Genomic DNA, 14734 nt, shown 5'->3' on the forward strand with positions numbered 1-14734 from the left:
CAAGAGGAAGGTCTTGAGGTGCTTCCGGAACTGCAGATGGTTCTCCTCAAGTTTCAGAGAGGCAGGGAGGCTTTACCAGAGGGAGGCCTAAGCCGAAGAAAGAGCTCGAGTAGGAAGGTATTTACGAAGGTATTTACAAAGAGATAGTTGGAGATATTGAGGACCCAGCCCCCAAAAGACCTTGTGGACAATGCAGAGGGTCTTGAACTTAATTCTTACAGCCACTGGGAGCCAATGCAGAGTTTCAGTGCTGGAGAGTGGATTTGGAAACTGTTCGAGGGACGGGAGGATTCCTACTGTGGATCCTTTCTTGTTTTTCGTGTGTATAGCGGGGTCTTGTGCCAAGGCATTATTTCCTTCTTTGCACCTCAAAATTATTTGAAATCAGCATAGCTGTATGTGGATACTTTGAAGTATTGTAACACATTTTTGGTGTGCACCAACTAACCGAATTACTGTCTTGTTTATATTCACTGGTTCTTGCCAGTGTGGCAATACGTGTTGGTAGCACCCTATTTTCTTCACTACACTTTAGATAATGTCATTCTCCCATATTAACAAATTAATGGATAAACATGCCACAACATTAGCTTTTGATGCAAATGAAGCAAAGCGGATCCTTTCCCTAATAAAAGACACTGAGAAAACATTACAGAGCACATCTAACCCAGACAGACTTATTTTCCAGTTGGAGAAATTGATTAGACGAGAGATTTCGCAGAAGCTACACGCTTCTACTCTTGTCGAATATTTCAAATCACAAAGGGTCCCTAGGGGATTGAGGGTCTACTTAAGACCAACTCTTTGTAGTGAAAACAAGGCATTTGTGGAAAAGTGGGATTGGATCCTCAACAAATGTTCGTTAATCTTATTAACTATCGAGGAGCTATCCAAGTCATTAACATCTATTGATACAGAGATTATTGCCTTGAAAACACAACTATCTGAATTTAAATCAAAACAGGAGTTATCTGATCTACTTGAGGAAATTAACAACAAACTCAGTGGATACAAGACTGACATTGAACAAAGGAAATTAAGAAAGTTTAACAGCGACACATTTGATTATCTAAATGGAATTGTGTATAGTTGGCAAGAATTTTAGCAACACCGAAATCAAAACAGGAACAGAACCCGTTACCTGAACTCTCCAAACTCTGGAAGCGACAGTAGCAGTTGCAGCATAGGTGAACCCATCAGACCTGAGAGATCACATTCACAGCTCACCAACCAAGGAGAAACATCCGATAGCGGGCCCACAAGACCCAGTGAATCAAAACCCAGGGAGTTCAGCAGAGACAACAGGGGCTTTTTTAGGCCTACGAGACAAACAAAAAATAAACAGGAGAGGGAAAAAGACTGCAAAAAGGAAAGAACAAGTGATTGAAAATCTGGTCGTCAATATTTCAAGCAAAGTATTGTCAAGTGGTCAGCTGGCCATATTGAATCAGGGCCTTTCCTTTATTCCTGCGTGCAACACTTCGATATTTGAAGAAAAACATCTGTCTACACAAGCTATTGAGAAAATTAAGATTAAAGATGTTCTTTGAGACTGAGCCTGATGGAGAATCCATTTCTCAATGACCTTAAAAGAATTAATTTCCACCGAACCACCCCTATCAACAACAAAAATAGCCAATTGGAACATGTAGAACTATTGGCAAAGGATGAGGAATTAACAATCAAACCAGCCGATAAAGGGGGTGCTATCGTGGTAATGGACACTACATATTACACAAACAAATGTCTAGAACTTCTGAATGATGAGACCACTTACACCAGATTAGATGGTCACCCCATACATAGAATCCAAACCATCATTGAGAGATCAATTGACAATGCGAATGAGAATGGATTGGATCAGTGAGAAGACAAGTCAATTCTTATTGAATTAACATCCAATAACACCGTTTTTTTATGGTTTACCCAAACTACATAAAAACAATACAAATCCACCACTGAGACCAATAGTCGCTGGTACAGATAGTGTGTTTGATCCATTGGCTATATACCTAGACCGACTGTTGCAACCACTCATACAGAATATCCCTACATATTTGAAGGACACCACGGATTTTCTAAACTGTCTCCAGTGAGGAATGCATCTTGTTTAGTATGGACGTCTGGAGTCTCTACATGTCAATTCCACATAATGAAGGTATACAACCAGTACTTTGGTTGCTTTCCAACTCACCAGATATAAAGGGAAATCTAGAATTTGCTGTAGAACTTTTAGAACTAATACTACATAACAGTTACTTTCGATTTCAAGGTAAGTACTTTTGCCAAGCCTCAGGTACATCTATGGGTCAGCAATGGCACCTGTATACACAAATACCTACATGTATCAATTTGAACGCAAACATGTACTTGACCACCAACATTGGTCATCTAAACTGCTCTTTTGGAAGTGTTTTATTGACAATATTTTTGGGATCTGGTGTGGATCAAGGGATGAACTGGACCTTTTTTTCAACTACCTCAACACAGTTCATTAAAAAATAAAATTCACAATCGAGATAGGCGCACCGTCTTTACACTGAGGGAAGCATCACTATCATGGTTTATCATAAACATATGGACGCCAATAGTTAGCTACATTATAGTAGCTTCCATCCAAAACCTATGTTAGACAGCCTTCCTTATAGCCAGATGCTATGCCTAAAACTGATTATTTCGGACCCAGCCGGCCTAGACTCGGAATGCTCAAAGCTGATTGATCGGTTTGAAGCTAGAAGTTATCCGGAAAACACATTGGAGTCAGCAATGAAAAGAACTAACTCTTTAAGTAGAGAGCAACTCTTAACACCTAGGGTTAAAAATAAGGAAACACCGGTACATTACATATCTAAATTCTCGAGACAAAGTTTCCAAATTAGCAGAAGCATTAGGAAAGACTGGGGCATTCTCCATAACGGCTCTACTTTATTGAGATTATTCCCACGAGCGCCAATGATGGCCTTCAGAAGGGGCTGCAATTTGAAGGACGGACTGGTGAGAGCAGAGAGACCTGCTAAAGACAAGCAACTTCTACTAAAAACTAAAAAAAAAGGTACTTTTCCATGTCTAAATTGCAAACATTGCAACAATATAACAAAGGGTGATTCAATATCCCACCCACAAACCGGAAAAAAGATTAAAATAAGAGACTTTGCTACCTGCCTTTCTGCAGGTGTTATTTAGTCTATCAAATGCCCTTGTGGCAAACTCTACATCTGTCAGACAACTAGACTGGTTAAAGACAGGTGGTCTGAACACAAATCAACCATTAGATGCAAGATAATATATAATACAAGCTCACCATTAGCACGCCATTTTCTGGAACAGCAGCACACCATTGCACAAATGTAATTCCAGGTAATAGATGTTGTCAAGAAACTGCAAAGAGGAGGTGATTACCTTTCTCTTCTTTCTAGAAGGGGAACATTTTGGATCGATCAGTTAGACACTCTTCACCCTAGGGGTCTTGATGATGAGTTTTCTCTGAACTGTTTTATCTAGGGTTACATTAAAATATGTGCTTCATAAATGTTAAAATGTTAGACCCCCCCCACGCGGCCTAACACCAGAGACCTGATGGCCCGACAACCCTGGGGCAGGAAAACACAGCTATGAGTACTCGCACACCGCCACTGAGCTGCAGCGGACCCGCACGGCCAGAGTGAACCGCTGGAGCAGCTGAGGCCCAGGCCGAGGCGCGGCGGGCCGAAGACTCCCAGCAACCTGCGCAGATAATACATACGCCACTCCATCATTACCCACAACAGAGGCGGCCGCCAAACACACGAACGAAGGAACAGAAGAAAAGGGGCAGGCAGAGGCAGCGCCTGGGGGGAACAGAGAAACTTACCGGGCCCAAAAACAACACCGGAAATCGGGCCCCGGGGGAGAGGGGCCTACTTGAAAACAGGGCGCACCATCAGCACGACATCAGCCATGGCAGAAGCGAGCAAAACGGGGGGATCCCAGGGGGGCTCAGCTGGGGACAACAATGGGTGATATTGCAATCCACGCATCGGAAGCACGACAGATGCCAGGCACAAAACAAAAGAACAACCCCACAGGAACCAGATCTACGGTGAAGGCGCGAAGCAGACAGCAGGAACTATACTGGGGGCAACCCCAGGAGGGGAATCAACACAAGAATAACACAGAAGCACTGAAACAGAAACAGACATAGCAGATACCAACACGATGGCGTTAAGTAAGGAGGACCTACAGGACTGCCTGAGAAACATGGAAAATAGAATGAAGGAATCCCTCCAGATCCAACTGGGCACAATCCGTGAAGAACTAAAATCCTCCCTGCAGGTGGTGAGGAAAGACATCGTGGAGCTGGGGGACAGAGTGGATATCATGGAGAAGGGCCTCTCAGAGACAACAAAAGACGTCAAACAGAATAGCATCCTCCTAGAACAAATCTCCAGAGCCACACACAACTTAGAATTGCAAGTGGAGGACCTCGAGAACCGCTCATGAAGGTCCAACATACGAGTCAAAGGCCTGGCCGAGACGATTGGGGACAAAGACCTTAAAGACCCAATCCAGCTGTGCTTCAGCAGCATGCTCAACGATACTCCACCAGAAGAAATATCCATTGACAGAATACATAGAGTGGGGCCCAAGCGAAACGACCCGGGAGCCAGGCCAAGAGATGTGCTCATGGCATTGACCTCATATCTAATGAAGGAGGAAATATTACGAGCAGCCTGCACGCGACAGACAGTCACCATTAATGGCAGCAAGATCCAACTCTTTCAGGATTTAGCCCTATCCACGCTGCATAAAAGATGACTGATGCAACCAGTTACGAGAGCACTGAAAGCTAAAAAAGTTATATACAGATGGGCATATCCTTTTGGATTACAATTTACGTGGGAGGGCAAACCACAGCGGATCTCCACATGTGAAGAAGGAATAACCCTGCTGCAGTTAGAAGATGAAGAGGAACCCCAGAAAAATGTGGAAACATGCCAATTGAGAAAGGTGGAGGGACCCAGACGATGGGAATGGTCCCACGACACTAGGCGACGCCAAGAAAGAGAACCCACACCAAAGGAATCCAAGCTGCGATTAATCTTAAGGGAACAGACTTGGCAAAATAACAATGAGCACAACACCTAAAAACCTGGAAACGGAACGGAAGAGAAACCAACGACCGTATAAAGGACACAGCAAAAGGTAAATCAGAGAGGAGATTGAAATGAACCTGGCAGGAGAGGGAGGGGAAACCTCGGAACCCACGACCAAGCCCAGATGTGCCCTGGCGAATGGGATGCTGGGGGAATCAAGGGACCCAACGCTCCGGGGGGAACCCGGAGGAGGCGCAAAGACTCCTTGGTCCCACCACTGTGAGGGTGAAACAAGTTTGGAAGTTTATAATTGTTTTGGTTCGGTTATATTATGTTGGGGTTTGTTCGAGGCATGGTCCGCAACTACACACTGTACACCATTAAATGCTGAAAGAGGGCACACTGATGATGAGGAATATTCCACACAAGACTCATGCCTGAGTTAACTGTCATGACCCTGAATGTACAGGGCCTAAACTCGCCAGTGAAACAACGCAGTATACTAACACGCTTGATGGAACTTCAAGCCGCAATAGTGTTCCTACAAGAAACACACCTGCTCACGATAGATGAGAAACGGATGACCCATAAGGCCTTCCATAAACAGTACTTTGCCTCCAGAGGGGGGGGGCTAGAGGAGTCGCAATCCTATTAAACGCTAACTTACCATTCAAGAAAAAGGCAGTATATAGGGACACAGAGGGTAGGTTCCTGTTACTTAAGGGGGCCCTGCACGAAGAAACATATACTCTAATAGCACTATATGCCCCAAATGACAGACCAAACATCTTCCTGGGTGAAATTCTGCGGAACTTGGGTAGTTGGTGCGAGGGACAAATTATAATAGGGGCAGATTTTAACTGCGTAATGGACCCTACTCTAGATAAGACCCGCCCCCCTACTGCGGCAGACGGCAGAAACAGACAAGCACTAGGCAAACTGCTCAGGGACCTAGGGCTAATAGAGACATGGAGATTCTTTCATGGTACAGAAAAGGAATTTACTCATTATTCGCCAGTGCACAGGCGTTACTCGAGGATAGATATGATCCTAACTTCATCCACACTCATCCCACAAATTGAAGACATACAAATAGGAGTACAATATCTCACCGACCATGTCCCAGTCATACTAAAAATTATCCCCATAAAAGAGACACCCTGCATTAATAGACCCTGGAAATTGAACGAGATCATACTCAGAGATGTCGCCCTTAGAGCCCACATGGAAACAGCGCTGAACAACTATTTTCAGGACAACGCCAATGGTGACGCAAACTGGGGGGTAATATGGGACGCTGGGAAAGCAGTAATACGGGGGGAATTTATATCACAAACCACGGCATACACATGGGAGAGAAAGCTACTCAAACAGAAACTTGAGCTGGAACTGAAGGAAGCAGAGACACAACATAAGGCCAAACAAACACCCAAAACAGTAAGAATCCTTTGAAAAGTGAGAGCCCAACTAGAACCCCACATGGCAGATCACACTGCACAATCCCTACTACGCACTAAACAGTCCTATTATGCACACGGAGGTAAAGCTAACAAGTTCCTAGCAGCTAAACTCAACAAACAAAAGACCCGTAACTACATAGTGAGCCTTAAGGACCCAAAAGGGGGGATAAGCACATCAGAGGATGAAAAGTTAGACATCATGGAAAAGTTACACCTAGGCCTCCTCGAAAGAGAGGAACTATCCCCACAACTCCAACTAGATTACATGGCCAAAATAGCTCTCCCCCAGATAACGGAAGAAGACAACCTGAAGCTTCAAGCCCCCATAACAGCCCAAGAAATAAGCAATGCCATAACACACCTGCCGCACAATAAGACACCTGGGCCGGACGGGTTCAGGAACGGGTACTACAAAACCTTCAGGAACCAGCTACTGGGCCCACTAACGAACCTTTTCAAACACATCGGAGAAACTGGGGCAGTCACGCCAGACATGGGAAAATCGACCACAGTCCTAATCCTTAAACCAGGGAAAGATCCTGTCTGGTGTTGTGTTGTCATCACTGTCACTGTAAAAACAGTCCTTGGGGATTGGTCCTAACAGTTCATTGCCTAAATCAATGGAAAAATGTCGGTCATCAACCGCCATTCCAATTATGGTGCCTTCGGCTAGAGTGATACTCTTTAAGTCGCTGTTATCCACCTCTATTGGAATGGTGTCATGTTCTATATTGACTAGTGGTGTTGGGTTTACTCCCAACCCTTGTTGTTGAAGAGAAGCATTTAGATGAAGATAGAAAGCAGGGTTTTTCAATTTCTGTCCTCTTTTAACTTTCACTTCCAGGGAGAATTGTCTGGTCCTTTCTGGGATGGTGACTTCCTCTCCAATCTGAACTTCAACTGCATACGGCAGCAGTTGAGCTGACCTAAATGCTTTCTCTGGATCATCAAAGCCCATGGGATTATCCGCTAATCGGGACCAAGCTTTGAAGGTTATTAGGTCCAAACTAATGGCAAAGCGATTGAGAATGTCACTGCCTAAGTAAAAGGTGGCAGTGACGTCTCGCACGACCCAACACTTATGGACTATGCTCTTGTTGCCTATGGAGATTTTGAGCATACACCTGCTTGGCAGGAGATGTTTGGAATTGGGTGTTTCCAGATCCATTTCCCATTTGTCTATGAGTCTAAATGTGGGAATGGCTGGATCTTTTGGGAGTTGACGGAACATGGCTTCGCTGATGAAGCTCTTACCGTTGTTCACACACACTCAGGCGAGAACAGAGTCCTTCCCTTCATTTAACTGAACAGGGATGAACAACTGCTCTCCAATTTGCTGAATATCAGCCAGGCGTTGAGCTGATTTCTCATCTTTCTTGACTATACGAGTGGGAATGTCTGATTGTGGATTGGTAAAGAATTTCAGAGTGTTTCCTTCCAGTGTGGAATGCCACCTTAAACTGGAAGGAAGGTTGATTTTCAGAAATAGAGAGGACCCCCCATCACCAGTCTGTTGTCCTACTGCTATTACTGTCACGTCTGGAATTTGGTTGTTCTGGAAGTGAAATTCTACTTGGTCAGATTTTTGTTCAACCATGTGGCAGGTGCCGTTTAAACATACATGGTTGACACTCTGTTTTAATTTTATTGGTCGGCATGTCTGGGTCCAGAGGACCTTGTTTACACAACCTATTAGGGGTGACAACCTTCTCAGGAGGTCATTCCCTAGTAAACAAGGGGTGCCCTCTGGAGTCACAACTATGATCGGGTGCTTCACCTTATGTCGCCCAATTTTAATGTGCGAATCCGCAGTCCCCTCGACAGGAATTTCCTTCCGGTCAAGGTTCTGAAGTTGTCCAGGAAGAGAGGTGAGAGGAATTTGGTAATTCTCCCCCCTTCCTGAATTTAGTTTATCAAAACCTTTTTGGACAGAAGGGTAGCTTGGGATCCAGTGTCCACCAGTGCCAAAATTGTACCCTGCCCAAGTACTTGAACCGGGGCATAGTATCTTCCCTCCTTCTCCGCAAGGGGGCACAGATAATGCACATTTTCGGACAACTAGTGGGCTAGTTTTTTAGTTTTGGACATTGAGAGAGAATAGATTTGGGCAGAATTCTGTGGGGAGTCTTGGGAATCTGCAAAAAAAAGGTGGCAACTAGATATGGGAGGAGTTTTGAGTTCCCCTGGTTCCGGTTCTGGGCCGCCCCCCTTTTTGGAGGCAGTCACCAGGATGGGTTTGAACCAGGGGATTTTCATGCTGTTGGTTCTGGGGTTGGATGATGGGCGGCGCTAGCTCCGTCCCAACATCTACCCAGTCTGGATTTGAATCCTTTGGGTCCCATTTTTCCTTGGGAAGAGTTCCCCCATCTCTGAAGGAGAAGATCCTTTTCCCAGGATCCTCTGAGGATCCCTCTCCTTCAAATTGGAAGATCTGTACCTCCTCCACAAAATGGGTCTGTTTGGGTTCTTTGTTTCTCCTACCCCCTCTCTGCTCCTTGGGTGGCAAACTTTCAGGGGCAGGAGATTTTTGTTCCGGTTCCTGGGTTTCCAGGGGATTTTTACAAGTGGGGAAGGAAGCTTCCTCCAAGGCTTTACACCCCCTTTCCCTTGTGCCTCCTCCCTGGGAACCGGTGGGCTGTCGGGGTGCTGCCCCCGTCATTGTTCTAGAGCACCAGGTCCAGAGTTTGGGGCGTTCTGGGCCGGCATGCTCATCTGAGGGTTCTGCTGAGCCCTCAGCATGCGACCCAGATCCTGTGCCATGTTTTGGACCTGGCACTCTAACTGTGACACCCGCTCAGGCTGATACAGGGTTCTCATTTCTCCCCTGGGCTGATTCCGGGAAGGGTAGATATCCCTTCTCTGGTAATACCCCGGATTGGGAAGATTTGGGTACCCCTCTACCCTTGGCCTCCCCTCTCCCGGAGTAGGTTGTCTGGGCTCAGGAAAGTGGGGAAAGAAGGATGGATTGTTCTGGGGTTGAAAGTTATGTGGGTACCTGGGGAAAAAGTTCTGCCCAGGATTTGGGGAATTTCTGCCCTCCTGTGGGAAGTGAGGAGGGAAGTTCCTTGGGTTTGGTGCTGCTTGGTTGGATCCCCCCCTTAGGCTGGAGGAGTCCGCACATAACCCAGGATGGGTCTGTTCCCCTTGTAGCGGGGACTTACATAGTCAGGGGAGTGAGGGACCCCATTTGTGGGACTACCTCGTTGGCTCCCTGTCAGTGACTGGCCCGATGGCCTTTTGGGCTTGGAATTATTCTGCTGTGCAGGCAAGTTTTTAGGCCCCCCATCTGCAAATCTAAAATGGGGGCAACCTTCACTTCTGCCACCTTAGCAGGAGCAGGGGTGCTGGTTGGTTTGGGGCTTTTAGGAGTATTCTTGTTTTCTATGGGCTTTTGCACCTCATAGATTCGGGTGGCCCGTTCAATGACCCAGTCTAGTGCTCTTTTCTCATGAAAATCTCTCACTAGCTGGGTCATGATGTACTTTGCTAGGAGCATGGAAAAAAGTATTAACAAATTCTTTGCTGTCCGTGTGCACCCTTCTGGTAGTCTGCACGCTTTAACTCCTGCACAAATTCTTGTGGGGCCTGATCCTCCCCACATTGCAAGTTGTAGGCTGCCTTGCGAGCCTCTTGGGGATTTCTGTGAAGAGAAAAATGCTTCAAGATGGTCGCCCTATATGTGGACCATCTTGAATGATTTTGGTCCTCCAGCCCTGCAAAGAAACTGGAGTATTCTGGTGAAAAGGTCAATTTCACATACTGAATGCAGCTACTGCTGTCTTTCAGATGGAAAGTTTCCATCATCTGCTCAAAGAGCTCTAAGTGTTCCCAAACAGAATACTTAGCGTTCTTATGATAAGGCGTGATGACACTCCTTATTGCCTTGATCTGTTTTAAGGGGTCCTTAAGCAAGGCCCTTTTTGCCTTATTGGCCTTCTTCGTTCGGGCAACCCTGGTCCAATCCTCCTCTGACTCAAAGGCACTGCTCCCAGAGGTCCTCGTCTGGTCTTCCAGGATCTCCCGGATTCTGTGAGCCTGGGAATGGCTGGCAGAATGTGGGGACCTAGTCTCCTGTGTCCTGGGGCGCTCAGAGGAGTCTTCTGATTCTTCCTTGCTCCCAGGATTTGATGGGTACCCCCCCCCCCCCCACTGTCCTAGCTGGGCAGAGGTTTTCAAGATGCCCTTAGTGGGCCTACTCACACGGGGTTCCCCACTAAACTTCACAGTACTTGGGTACCCATACCCAGATGCCCGCCCATCCATTCCTGGGAGGTGCTGGTCTATGAGCCCCATACTTCTGACTGGATAGTAATGTGCCATCCCCATGACCCTGGGCTCATGTGCGCCAGTGGACAAGGGGGTGGCAGAGCCCAGGGACCGGGAGAGATGAAGGCCTCTGGTACTAGGGTTCCTGAGGTTATCAGGTGTTTCCCTTTCCCAGCAAACCTCATCTCTATCAGCCCCTGCTCCCTGTTGCCATGCAAGAACCTGAGCTTTCTGTTCCTCAATGAAAGCCTTACTAGTCTCTATCAGTCTCTCTTACATGGCGACCTGCCTGTGGAGCTTGTCATTATTCTCACAGAGAGCCTCATTTTCTCTCTGTGCTTCCTGGGTTGCTTTTGAGTACTGGGTCAGTCTTTACTGCAGGATGGTTACCTTCTGAGTCCAGTCCATACTGGCCTGTTCCTTCCTTGCCAGAGCATCTTCCACCCTCCTGGTGTGCTATAACAATCTTGCATGTTCTTTTTGGAGGTCACCCAGTCCCTGGAGTGCCACATGATTTTCTTCCAGTTTCCCTTTTAAGTGACAGACTTCCTGGCTAAGGTGTCCCTTTCCTGAGCAGGAGCCTGCCTCTGTGCCGCCAGGTTGTCCCTCTGTCTTTGAAGGGCACCAGCTTTCTGGCGCTCTTCATTAAACTCTGCCTGGGTGTCCAGGTCTTTCATAATTAACTTTTTGCTCTCTGCCTTCTCTCTATCTAGGTGGCTTTGCAGGGTGACTACCTGCTCTGCGCATGCCCTGTTGAAATTCAGTTGTTGCTCCAGCTTTTTCTGGAAGTAGGGAGTCCAAACCCTCTTGGTACTCCTTCTGCAAGGCCAGAATTCTGGTATCCTGGTCTGCCTTTTCCTGCTGCAGGATACTCATGTCCTCTTTTATTTTCACTATATACTGCCTACTTTCGTTTTCTGACTCCTGGCTCCTCTGCAGCCTCTGCTCAGAAGAGTCCAGATCAGATTGGGCCTTTTCTAATGCCATCAGTTGGCTACTTGCCAGATCTTGGCCTTCAGCATATTTATCCTGTATGGCTCCCATAGATAAATACAGATATGCCGCTATCTTGGCAATCTTATTTTGCTTATCCTTGGCCTTAGGGGCCATATATAGTTCACTCAGGGCCACATGTAAGGGAACCTGATCTCATCAGATATCTAACCCTGTTGCAGTGATCTGTTGTGTGGTTGCCTGCAACCACACATTCTGATCCTGCTCAGTCCACTCACCTCTCACAAATAACGTATGTAAAAGGTGTTCTCTAGCTATCTTGATGTCTACCAATGTTGCCATTTTGGAAATATTAATTTCCTTCCTGACTTACAGAAGTTTATTATTTTATTTTTGCAAAACAGACCGTTTCCTTAGAGCTTTCCCTTTTGAGGGGTGTTTTTACAGTGTAACACAGCGTGGTAGCCCAACATGATGTATGTATCCTGTCAGTTAGCACACTGTATTAAGCTGCACAAGTGGTAGACCTAATCCAGAAATCCCGCTACGAGCCCCCAATCTGTAAGTGATTTCAATCCAGCACTCCAACTAAGCCAATGCCTAGTATGGGATGCCCAATGGAAACCCATATTTATATATTTTTATGTCAAAAGTTCTTTTAATTCTGGATGATGTACCCTTATATAACACCCCTCTCTTTGAATTCCCCCGGTCTCGCTGAACCAAGAAATAGGTTGTTTTGCAAAGTTAAAAGATTTATTTGAAGAATTGAGCAATATATATATATCACACTTTTATAAATATGGACAATATCTGAATATCACACTTATGAATATGAACAATGATCGGCAATGGGTAATATGACAATATCAACAATCTATTTAATCAATTAGGAGTAGGAATAGGAAGAATAATGTAGCAGAGAATAACTTTGTGTGGTTCAATGAAATGCAATGATAGGAAAGAATGCAACAGAGAAGGAAACTTGATATGAATTCAACCAAAAACAATATAATCACTCTTTCTCCCTGTTTTTACTCACTCCCCCCAATATGCAATATGAAGAGATGAATGAGGGCACACAGGTATCAGGAATAACAATCAACAATTGCAGTTTCAATCCCGATTCCCCTCAGCAAGCTTAGAGAGAACAGTAACGATTTTAAAACAGGTCAATTGCTTTTAGATGTGGTTTAATTGAATGGGAAAAATGCTAAAAATGATTTTAATTCACTAAAGGAGATTCAGAACTAGTGAGAATTAAAGAATAAGGAATATAAGGAATTGGAATGTCATTTGGGTTCGTTTGAAAGCTGAGGAATTTAGCTTCAAAATGACATTTAAATTCCCTTTCTAGTACGTACGGTTCAAAAGTTACAGAGGTTTTAGTGAAGGTAGATTCACAGTAATGTTGCAGGGCCTGGACTAGTGGGTACAACATCCCACAAGCGCGCCTTCTCCATGGCTGGAAAATGTTTGCAAGGAGGTTCGAGTCTTAAGTGCACCGTTGTGCTCAAACGACACTCCGTCTGGGCAGACATGGGGCCCTTCCACCAAGGGTAGTACAACTATGGAGATGGGAGCCATTGCAAAGGCAGGTTAAGGAAGTATTTAATGGCAGGTACATGGTGCTGACTAGTTCCTGGGCGAGTTTGCGAGGGCTCGGAGGTACGGAGGGGGCGTTTGTGAGCGTAACCTGGCACTAGATAGCAGGAGTGCAACTAGGATAACATTTTGGCGGGGCTAGCCCTTCAAATGTTGGTAGAGGGAGGGCTGGGCTGCCTATCAATTGAAATAAGGGGTTTAAAGGTGGTGGTCGGAAATGGTGAGCAAGTGTGGTCTATACATTGGTGAAACGGTCATGGGTACACACAAATTCTGATATTAATGGGCTGCACGAACTAGGAAGAGGTAGCATAACGCCATTGGCAGCACATGTTTTTGCCTTCGACATGCACACACAAACCTCTGACTGGGCCTGGCTGATACAGAGGTCTAGAAAAACACAATCGATCATAACCGCTTTTAAAGTGAGGTGTCTGTGCAACCGATTTAGAATTCACGATATGACATGATGTGGCATTTATAACATGCCGGTACACATGTCTTTCTAGGCGCGACAGTTGAGTCAGCCGGGACCGCAACACCCACTCCCAAAGCTGTCTCTGGTTAACCGTGCAGGCCTGGGCATAAACCAACCAGGCAGGAATCACACACAGCATGCAGCCGGGGACACAATATAAAATGGGCCACGGTTCCAAGGGGCAATTTATTCATTTTGTGACAAACGGTTAGAGTAGTACACAAAGGGGAGGTTTTTGTTAAAATGGGTTACAAGCATGCATTGCAGTGGCTCAGAAAACTGCAAAATTCGACAACAAATGCCTCATGGAGGTGCAATAGTCAAAGCTCAAAGAATTCCCATGAAGAGGTGTTTTGGACGGGGAGGGTTAGGAACTGGGTGGATATAGTCATGGCTATTAGCATGGCCATGGGCAGTCAATGGGTGGGCAAATAACCAAACAACACCTAAAAGCTTTGTCTCCCTCCTCATTTACTATTGCCCTATCTGTACGCTAATGCAATAGTTTGGGCTTAAAGCGGTTCCTGATAGTCAAAACTAAAAAAATAAACATTGAGCAGTGTATTAAGCCATTGTCTGCTAAATTGGGGGTAGATGGATTTGTGCAGGGTAGGCTATTGGGTCTTTAATACTGGCCTGAAGGCACAGGGTATTAACACTTTGAAAGCAGAGCCATTCATAGTGTTCGGCCTATATGTCTGTTCAGTTCTTGAAACCTAAGGCGTTACTTATTGCTTACTTCTGTATGCCCTAACATGTTACCACTTACCAGAGCCACATGCAGCCCCTACTGTGCATGTTTAGTGGCCATGTGCACCCTCTCTAAATCTCCTGCATGTGTACATGCATGTGAAAAGCAGCCCACATGCGGCAGTGTTTGATATGTGCGCTAATTGTAG

At 45.7% G+C, this 14734-nt stretch overlaps 1 protein-coding gene across 2 annotated transcripts in view; it reads right to left on the reverse strand.

Annotated features, from left to right (window-relative positions):
- Nucleotides 1-14734, reverse strand: part of LOC138481081 (xaa-Pro aminopeptidase 2-like) — a 633999-nt gene that overhangs the window by 605225 nt on the left and 14040 nt on the right. The window contains exon 2 of one of the 2 annotated variants that reach the window (XM_069612977.1): nt 1142-1319. The exons of the other annotated variant lie outside the window; for it this stretch is intronic. The gene's annotated coding sequence lies outside the window, so the exon portion shown is untranslated. The remainder of the gene's footprint in view (nt 1-1141; nt 1320-14734) is intronic. 2 annotated transcript variants of the gene reach the window in all.

Source organism: Ambystoma mexicanum, chromosome 5p (assembly GCF_040938575.1).
Source record: "Ambystoma mexicanum isolate Mex_15411 chromosome 5p, UKY_AmexF1_1, whole genome shotgun sequence".
NCBI lineage: Eukaryota > Metazoa > Chordata > Amphibia > Caudata > Ambystomatidae > Ambystoma > Ambystoma mexicanum.